This window comes from Arachis ipaensis, chromosome B7 (genome assembly GCF_059453495.1).
Source record: "Arachis ipaensis isolate K30076 ecotype BB chromosome B7, ASM5945349v1, whole genome shotgun sequence".
NCBI lineage: Eukaryota > Viridiplantae > Streptophyta > Magnoliopsida > Fabales > Fabaceae > Arachis > Arachis ipaensis.
The window spans coordinates 116,729,098-116,738,264 of NC_142442.1; the positions used below are offsets into that span (position 1 = coordinate 116,729,098).

Consider the following 9,167-nt stretch of genomic DNA (forward strand, 5'->3'; position numbering starts at 1 on the left):
TCCTTGTTCTAACTTTCTCTGTTTTTCGTTTTCTATGTTATGTGCTTATCTGTGTTTGTGTCTTCATTACATGATCATTAGTAGTTAGTAACTATGTCTTAAAGTTATAAATGTCCTATGAATCCATCACCTCTCTTAAATAGAAAAACTGTTTTAATTCAAAAGAACAAGAAGTACATGAGTTTCGAATTTATCCTTGAACTTAGCTTAATTATATTGATGTGGTGACAATGCTTCTTGTTTTCTGAATGTATGCTTGAACAGTGCATATGTCTTTTGAAGTTGTTGTTTAAGAATGTTAAATATGTTGGCTCTTGAAAGAATGATGACTAGGAGACATGTTATTTGATAATCTGAAAAATCATAAAAATGATTCTTGAAGCAAGAAAAAGCAGCAAAGAACAAGGCTTGCAGAAAAAAAAAAGAAAAAAAAATAGGCGAAAAAAAAATGTAGAAAAAAAAATAGAAAGAAAAAGCAAGCAGAAAAAGCCAATAACCCTTAAAACCAAAAGGCAAGGGCAAATAAAAAGGATCCCAAGGCTTTGAGCATCAGTGGATAGGAGGGCCTAAAGGAATAAAATCCTGGTCTAAGCGGCTAAACCAAGCTGTCCCTAACCATGTGCTTGTGGCGTGTAGGTGTCAAGTGAAAACTTGAGACTGAGCGGTTAAAGTCAAGGTCCAAAGCAAAAACAAAGAGTGTGCTTAAGAACCCTGGACACCTCTAATTGGGGACTCTAGCAAAGCTGAGTCACAATCTGAAAAGGTTCACCCAATTATGTGTCTGTGGCATTTATGTATCCGGTGGTAATACTGGAAAACAAAGTGCTTAGGGCCACGGCCAAGACTCATAAAAAAGCTGTGTTTAAGAATCATCATACTGAACTAGGAGAGTCAATAACACTATTCGAAATCTGAAGTTCCTATAGATGCCAATCATTCTAAACCTCAATGGATAAAGTGAGATGCCAAAACTATTCAAGAGGCAAAAAGCTATAAGTCCCGCTCATTTGATTGAAGCTATGTTTCATTGATAGTTTGGAATTTATAGTATATTCTCTTCTTTTTATCATATTTGATTTTCAGTTGCTTGGGGACAAGCAACAATTTAAGTTTGGTGTTGTGATGAGCGGATAATTTATACGCTTTTTGGCATGGTTTTTAGTATGTTTTTAGTAGGATCTAGTTACTTTTAGGGATGTTTTCATTAGTTTTTATGTTAAATTCATATTTCTGGACTTTACTATGAGTTTGTGTGTTTTTCTGTGATTTCAGGTATTTTCTGGCTGAAATTGAGGGACTTGAGCAGAAATCAGATTCAGAGGTTGAAAAAAGGACTGCTGATGCTGTTGGATTCTAACCTCCCTGCACTCAAAGTGGATTTTTTGGAGCTACAGAACTCGAAATGGCGCGCTTCCAATTTCGTTGGAAAGTAGACATCCAGGGCTTTCCAGCAATATATAATAGTCCATACTTTGGTCAAGAATTGACGACGTAAACTGGCGTTCAACACCAGTTTTCTGCCCAAATCTGGCGTCCAGCGCCAGAAAAGGATCCAAAACCAGAGTTGAACGCCCAAACTGGCACAAATACTGGCGTTCAGCTCCACAAATGGCCTCTGCACGTGCAACACTTAGGCTCAGCCCAAACACACACCAAGTGGGCCCCGGAAGTGGATTTATGCATCAAATACTTACTCATGTAAACCCTAGTGACTAGTTTATTATAAATAGGACCTCTTACTATTGTATTAGGCATCTTTGGTCTCAGTTTTATTCCATTGTTCATCTTAGGAGACTATTGATCTCGTTTAGGGGGCTGGCCATCTCGTCCATGCCTGGACCTTCACTTATGTATTTTCAACGGTAGAGTTTCTACACTCCATAGATTAAGGTGTGGAGCTCTGCTGTTCCTCAAAGATTAATGCAAGTACTACTGTTTTCTATTCAATTCATCTTATTTCGCTTCTAAGATATCCATTCGCACCTAAGAACGCGATGAAGGTGATGATTATGTGTGACGCTCATCACCATCTCCCCTATGAACGCGTGCCTGACAAACACTTCTGTTCTACATGAATTAAGCTAGAATGAATATCTCTTAGATCTCCTAACAAGAATCTTCGTGGCGTAAGCTAGAATGATGGCGGCATTCAAGAGAATCCGGAAGGTCTAAACCTTGTCTGTGGTATTCTGAGTAGGATTCAATGATTGAATGACTGTGACGAGCTTCAAACTCGCGAGTGCTGGGCGTTAGTGACAGACGCAAAAGGAGGGTGAATCCTATTCCAGCATGATCGAGAACCAACAGATGAATAGCCGTGCCGTGACAGGGTGCGTGAGCATATGATTCACTGAGAGGAGGGGATGTAGCCACTGACAACGGTGATGCCCTTGCATACAGCCAGCCATGGAAAGGAGTAAGACTGATTGGATGAAGATAGCAGGAAAGCAGAGGTTCAGAGGAACGAAAAGCATCTCCATTCGCTTTTCTGAAATCCCTGCCAATGAATCTACATAAGTACCTCTATCCCTATTTTATTATTTATTATTCGAAAACTCCATGATTATTTTATATCCGCCTGACTGAGATTTACAAGATGACCATAGCTTGCTTCATACCAACAATCTCCGTGGGATTCGACCCTTACTCACGTAAGGTTTATTACTTGGACGACCCAGTGCACTTGCTGGTTAGTTGAACGGAGTTGTGTCCACACATAGAGCCACAATGAGGATTCAATACAATTATATATTGTTACTCTCACACGAGTACAAAGAACATGGAACACAATTTCGTCCACCAAGCATGAAAGTATTAATAAAGAGAAGAGTTATTGAAGAAGAAAAAAAAACTAAAAGTGAAGAAAAGAACGATCATACCGCGGTGGGTTGTCTCCCACCAAGCACTTTGCTTTAACGTCCGTAAGTTGGACGCTCCACTAGCTCAATCTGCTGCTTTGTGGGGATCTTCGAAGTGGAGGATCTCAAGCTCCTTGCTTTTCTGCACCTTCTCACCATGGTACAGCTTCAGGCGGTGTCCATTAACCTTAATAAGTTCAGAGCTTGAAGGATGGCTCAGGTGATAAACTCCGTACGGTTCAGCCTTCTCTACTCTGTATGGACCTTCCCATTTTGATCTTAACTTACCGGGCATTAGCCTTAGTCGAGATTTGTAAAGGAGGACGAAATCTCCAGGTTGAAATTCTTTCTTCTTGATGTTTTGATCATGCACAGCTTTCATCCTTTCCTTGCAAATTCTGGAATTTTCATAAACTTCTAGGCGAAGGTTCTCCAGTTCCTGCAGTTGCAACTTCCTTTCAGCTTCGGCCTTCTCAATTTCCATGTTGCACTCTTTAACTGCCCAGAAGGCTCTGTGTTCGATTTCAACTGGGAGATGGCAAGCTTTTCCATAAATTAAGCGAAAGGGACTCATCCCAATGGGTGTCTTGTATGCTGTTCTATATGCCCACAGTGCATCTTGTAGCCTGGTGCTCCAGTCCTTTCTATGAGGCTTCACTATCTTTTGCAAGATACGCTTAATTTCTCTGTTCGACACCTCGGCTTGCCCATTAGTTTGGGGATGGTAAGCTGTTGCAACTTTATGGATTATCCCATGCTTCTTCATCAATCTTGTTAGTCTCCTGTTACAAAAATGGGTGCCTTGATCGCTCACGATCGCTCGTGGTGATCCAAAAGACCAAAACGGCATATAATGTGGTTTCTCACAAAGGAAACAACAGTGTTAGCATCGTCAATGCGGGTAGGGATTGCTTCCACCCATTTGGAAATATAATCCACAGCTAACAATATATAAAAATATCCATTAGAATTTGGAAATGGACCCATGAAGTCAATGCCCCATACATAAAAAATTTCACAGAAAAGCATATAGTGTTGAGGCATCTCATCCCTTCTGGATATATTACTAAATTTCTGGCATGGGATACAAGATTTGCAAAACTCAGCAGCGTCTCTAAAAAGAGTAGGCCACCAGAATCCACAGTCTAAGATCTTTCTAGCTGTTCGTTGAGGGCCAAAATGTCCTCCACTCTCAGATGAGTGACAGGCCTCTAAAATGGACTGGAATTCTGATTGAGGCACACAACGTCGAATTATCTGGTCAGCGCCACATCTCCATAAATATGGGTCATCCCATATATAATATTTAGACTCACTTTTCATCTTGTCTCTTTGATGTTTAGAAAAATGTGGAGGAAATGTGCGGCTAACTAAATAATTAGCAACAGGTGCATACCAATGGACTACCTCAGATACTGCTTGTAGGTTATCAAAAGGAAAATTATCATCTATAGGAGTAGAATCATCCTTAATATGTTCAAGGCGACTCAAGTGGTCTGCTACTAAATTCTGATTACCACTCCTATCCTTTATTTCTAAATTAAATTCTTGTAGCAGCAGTATCCAACGTATAAGTCTTGGTTTGGACTCCTTTTTAGCTAATAGATACTTTAGAGCTGCGTGGTCCGAATACACTACTACTTTGGTAACAAGTAAATAGGCCCGGAATTTATCCAGAGCAAAAACAATAGCAAGAAGTTCTTTCTCAGTAGTAGTATAATTGGACTGGGTAGTGTCTAAAGTCTTAGACGCATAGGCAATAACAAAAGGATCCTTACCTTCACGCTGAGCCAGCGCTGCTCCTACTGCATGGTTGGAAGCATCGCACATGATTTCAAACGGCTGGCTCCAGTCGGGTCCTCTCACAATTGGGGCTTGAGTTAGAGCAGTCTTTAGCTTATCAAATGCTTGTTTGTAATCCTCACTGAACTCGAACTCAATGTCCTTCTGCAGTAATCTGGATAAGGGAAGTGCCACCTTACTAAAGTCCTTAATAAATCTCCTGTAGAAACCTGCATGGCCAAGGAATGAACGGACTTCCCTCACAGACAAGGGGTAAGGTAAACTAGAAATAACATTCACCTTTGCTGGGTCCACAGAAATACCATTATTAGATACCACATGTCCTAATACAATCCCTTGTTTTACCATAAAGTGGCATTTTTCGAAATTCAGTACAAGGTTTGTATTAATACATCTATCTAATACTCTAGATAATCCATCTAAGCAAAGGGTAAAAGAATCACCATAAACGCTAAAATCGTCCATAAAAACTTCCATGCAGTCCTCAGTAAGATCAGAGAAAAGACTCATCATGCACCTTTGGAAAGTAGCTGGTGCATTGCACAAGCCAAAGGACATTCTCTTATAAGCGTAAGTCCCAAAGGGACATGTAAAAGTAGTCTTTTCCTGATCCTCAGGAGCTATATGAATCTGGAAATAACCTGTGTAACCATCTAGAAAGCAATAATGTGATTTACCTGACAGGTGATCCAGCATTTGATCAATGAATGGAAGTGGGTAGTGATCCTTACGGGTAGCTTGGTTGAGACGCCTGTAATCAATGCAGACTCTCCAAGCATTCTGAACTCTAGTTGCTATGAGCTCTCCATGCTCATTCTTCACGGTAGTGACTCCGGACTTCTTGGGCATCACTTGTACTGGGCTTACCCATTCACTGTCTGAAATGGGATATATGATACCGGCCTCCAATAGTCTGGTCACCTCCTTTTTGACAACTTCCAAGATAGTGGGATTCAATCTCCTTTGGGGTTGACGGACAGGTCTTGCTCCCTCTTCCAAAAATATTCTGTGCTCACATACTTGAGGGTTGATTCCCACTATGTCTGCCAAACTCCACCCAATTGTCTTCTTATGCTTCCTTAGCACATCAAGTAACTGCTCTTCTTGTTGAGAAGTCAGTTCGCTTGCAATAATAACCGGAAGCTTCTGCTCATCCTCGAGATAAGCATATTTGAGATGTGGAGGGAGAGGTTTCAATTCTAACTTTTGATCATGGGCAGGCTCTGGATTATCTAGGGCTTGTGAAAATGGCAAAGTGTCCTCATTGTCAATTAAGAGGGTCCCCACACTTGGACCTTGTCCAATTTGCCCCTCTTCAAACTCTTCTTTTTGAACTTCAGCCACACTTTCGTCTATGACATCACACTAGAAGATAGAACGATCTTCTGGGGGGTTGTCAATGACTCCATTCAGATTGAAGATCACTATGCGGCCATCTATTTCAAAGGAGTATGTTCCTGAAAAAGCATCCAATTTGAATTTTGATGTTTTCAGGAATGGTCTTCCAAGTAGGATTGATGATGGCTTATCTGAATCATTATGGGGCATCTCCAAGATATAAAAATCAGTGGGAAATGTGAGCCCTTTAATGTTCACCAAAACATCTTCAGCAACTCCAGCCACTGTAATAATGCTTTTATCTGCTAACACAAAACGAGAAGCCGACCTTTTTAAGGGAGGGAGCCTCAAAACATCATATATGGACAAAGGCATTATACTGACACATGCTCCTAAATCACATATGCAATCATAAATTACTACACTACCAATAGTACAACTAACTATGCAAGGACCTGGATCACTACATTTTTCAGGTAATCCTCCCATTAAAGCAGATATAGAACTACCTAAAGGAATAGTTTCTAATTCATAAATCTTGTCTTTATGGATACATAAGTCTTTTAGAAACTTTGCATATTTAGGTACCTGCTGAATAACATCAAAAAGGGGGACAGTTACCTCGACCTTTTTGAATATCTCTACCATTTTAGGATCAGGTTCTAGCTGCTTCCTGGGCTTCCTTGCAAGCTATGGAAATGGAATAGGAACAGTGGTTTCCGTGGTGCCTGCGCCTTTTGGTGCTTCTTCTTGTGGTTGAGCTATCTCTTCTTCAGCTATGTCCTGTATATCCTCTTCCTCTTCAACATCTTCGATTTCCACCACCTCTTCAGCTGAGGCGTATTCTGGTGAGCTTGGTTCCTCCTGATTCCTCTCCTGCAGTGTAGTTCCAGACCTCAGGGTGATGGCATTAATACCTCCCTTTGGATTGGGTAATGGTTGAGAGGGAATTCCAGTGGTGCTTGAAAATTGGTTACTGGAATTTTGTGCTAAACCAAGCTGTGTCATAAAAGCTTGCAGAGTAGAGGTGAGATCATTCAGACTGGCATTAATACTGTTCACGATGGTACTTTCCATGGCCAGTTGTCTTTTCTCAAAAGCTTGAAATAAATCTTCATTAGAAGATACAGAAGAATGAGTAAATTGAGAGGTTTGCTGCTGATTGTTCGGTGGTCCTTGGTTTTGCCTCAGGTGAGGTGCTCGGTAAGGTTGATTTTGCTGCCTGTTGTTGTTATTATTCCACCTCTGGTTTCCCTGATTATCTCTGCCTCCCCTGTTATTGTTGTCCCTTCAATTCTGGTTTGAATTGTCCTGCCATCCATGGTTATTATTTCCACTTTGATTGTACCCTTGGTTGGGGCGGTCATAGAAGTTGTGAGTGGATGCCACCATGTTGTCTTCTTGTTGGAGCTGCGGGCATTCATCAGTGTAATGGCTGTAATCAGCACAAATTCCACAAATTCTTTGTGGGACTAGTTGTTGGTTTTGCTGCGGTTGAGTTTGCTGAGCTTGTTGATTCAACTGCATTTGCTTCAGCAGGTTGGTCATCTCACAGATGCTTTGAGTTAGAGCAGCAGTCTCTTTGCCAAAAGATACTTCTGCAACGGCTTTCGAACGGCCTTGCTTCTGTTTGTGGTTCCGGGTAGATTCAGTTAAATCACTGATCAATTGTCAAGCTTCATCAGTGGTCTTGTACTTCTTCATAGACCCATTGCTGGAACTTTCCAATGTGGTCTTATCTTGGGGCCTCATACCTTGTGTGATATAGCTGAGTAGCATGATCTTGTCAATCATGTGGTGGGGGCATGCTTCCAGAAGATTATTGAAGCGCTCCCAGTATTCAAAGAGAGTCTCATTGTCATCCTGAACAATTGTAGAGATATCCTTCCTCAGTTTATCAGTAACTTCAGATAGAAAGAATTTCTCCAGAAACTCCTTTCTGAGTGTATCCCAGTTGGTTACATTTGCTATAGGTTGAGTGTAGTACCACTCTCTTGCTTTTCCCTCAAGAGAGAACGGAAAAGCTTTCAGCAGAATTGAAGTTTCATCAGTGCCATCACGCCTGACAGTAGAACAGGCTGCCTGGAAATCTCTCAAGTGCTTGATAGGCTCTTGAGCAGGTAGGCCATGAAACTTGGGCATCAAATTTAACAGTGCGGTCTTTATTTCAAAATCCGTAGCTACCGCTGGATGATGCGCTTGAAACGGTTGCATTGTAAAATCAGGAGCTCCCTCCTCCTGAATGGTAACTCTTCTAGCTGCCATGTTTTCTGCACATAAAACAACGGAATCAGTAGAACGGGGGCTGGTTTCTTCCTCAGATTCACTTTCAGATCCGCCCTCAGAGCGGGCTAACCTACGATGTTCTCTCTTTATTCGTGAAATTGTTCTTTCAATTTCAGGATCGAATATTAGCAAGCGCGGATCAGGAAGTGAACGTGTCATTTGACGGAAGAAACATGCAGCTCATAGTAGCAAAATTAAATAAAATGCAAATAAATAAATTCTAATTAATAAAATAAGCACTCTATTGCAACTCCCCGGCAACGGCGCCAAAAATTGCTGGGAAGCAGAAGCTGATGAATTAAAAAATTATTAAAATTGATACGTTGCAAGTATAGTTCTTAATTCACCGGAAATCTGCCTATCAATTTAGAAATGTGTCACAAAGAGTTTAAATCAAAATTACTGGGAGTTTTAAGTCTCAGGTCGTCTCCCAACGAGTTGCAGAGAAGGGTGCTATCTTATTAATCAGAGGTTCGAAGAAATTGAGGTAAGTAAATTGGAATGTAAACTAAGGGAAATCAAATGATATGAATAAAAGCCTTGACTGGAAATTGATTAGTTAGAATCTCTATCATTGATGGAGTGATTTTAAGATTGATTTATAATTAACGGTTACTCTGTTTAGTTATCCTTTACTAGGTAAGGGAAAGTCAAACAAGTTGGATTACTAGATCCGTTCACGAGTTACAACCCACTTAGTTCAAAGGGATTGGCGTTGGTGACAGGATAGAAATTCAATAATTAACCCAATTACAAATTTTCTTTCAATCCTTCCAACTCAAGAGCTCATTTTCAATCAATTCCCCATCAAGTAATGAAACTACTCACGCATTGTAAATAATAAATCCATAACACATAAAAGGGAATTAAAAGAAGACATGA

At 40.6% G+C, this 9,167-nt stretch overlaps 1 non-coding gene across 1 annotated transcript; it reads left to right on the forward strand.

Annotated features, from left to right (window-relative positions):
- The first annotated feature begins 7,787 nt into the window (after positions 1-7,787).
- Positions 7,788-7,895, forward strand: LOC148553846 (small nucleolar RNA R71). Its single transcript, XR_015893537.1, has one exon. It is a non-coding gene; the product is annotated as a small nucleolar RNA R71 (small nucleolar RNA).
- Positions 7,896-9,167: the final 1,272 nt, after the last annotated feature.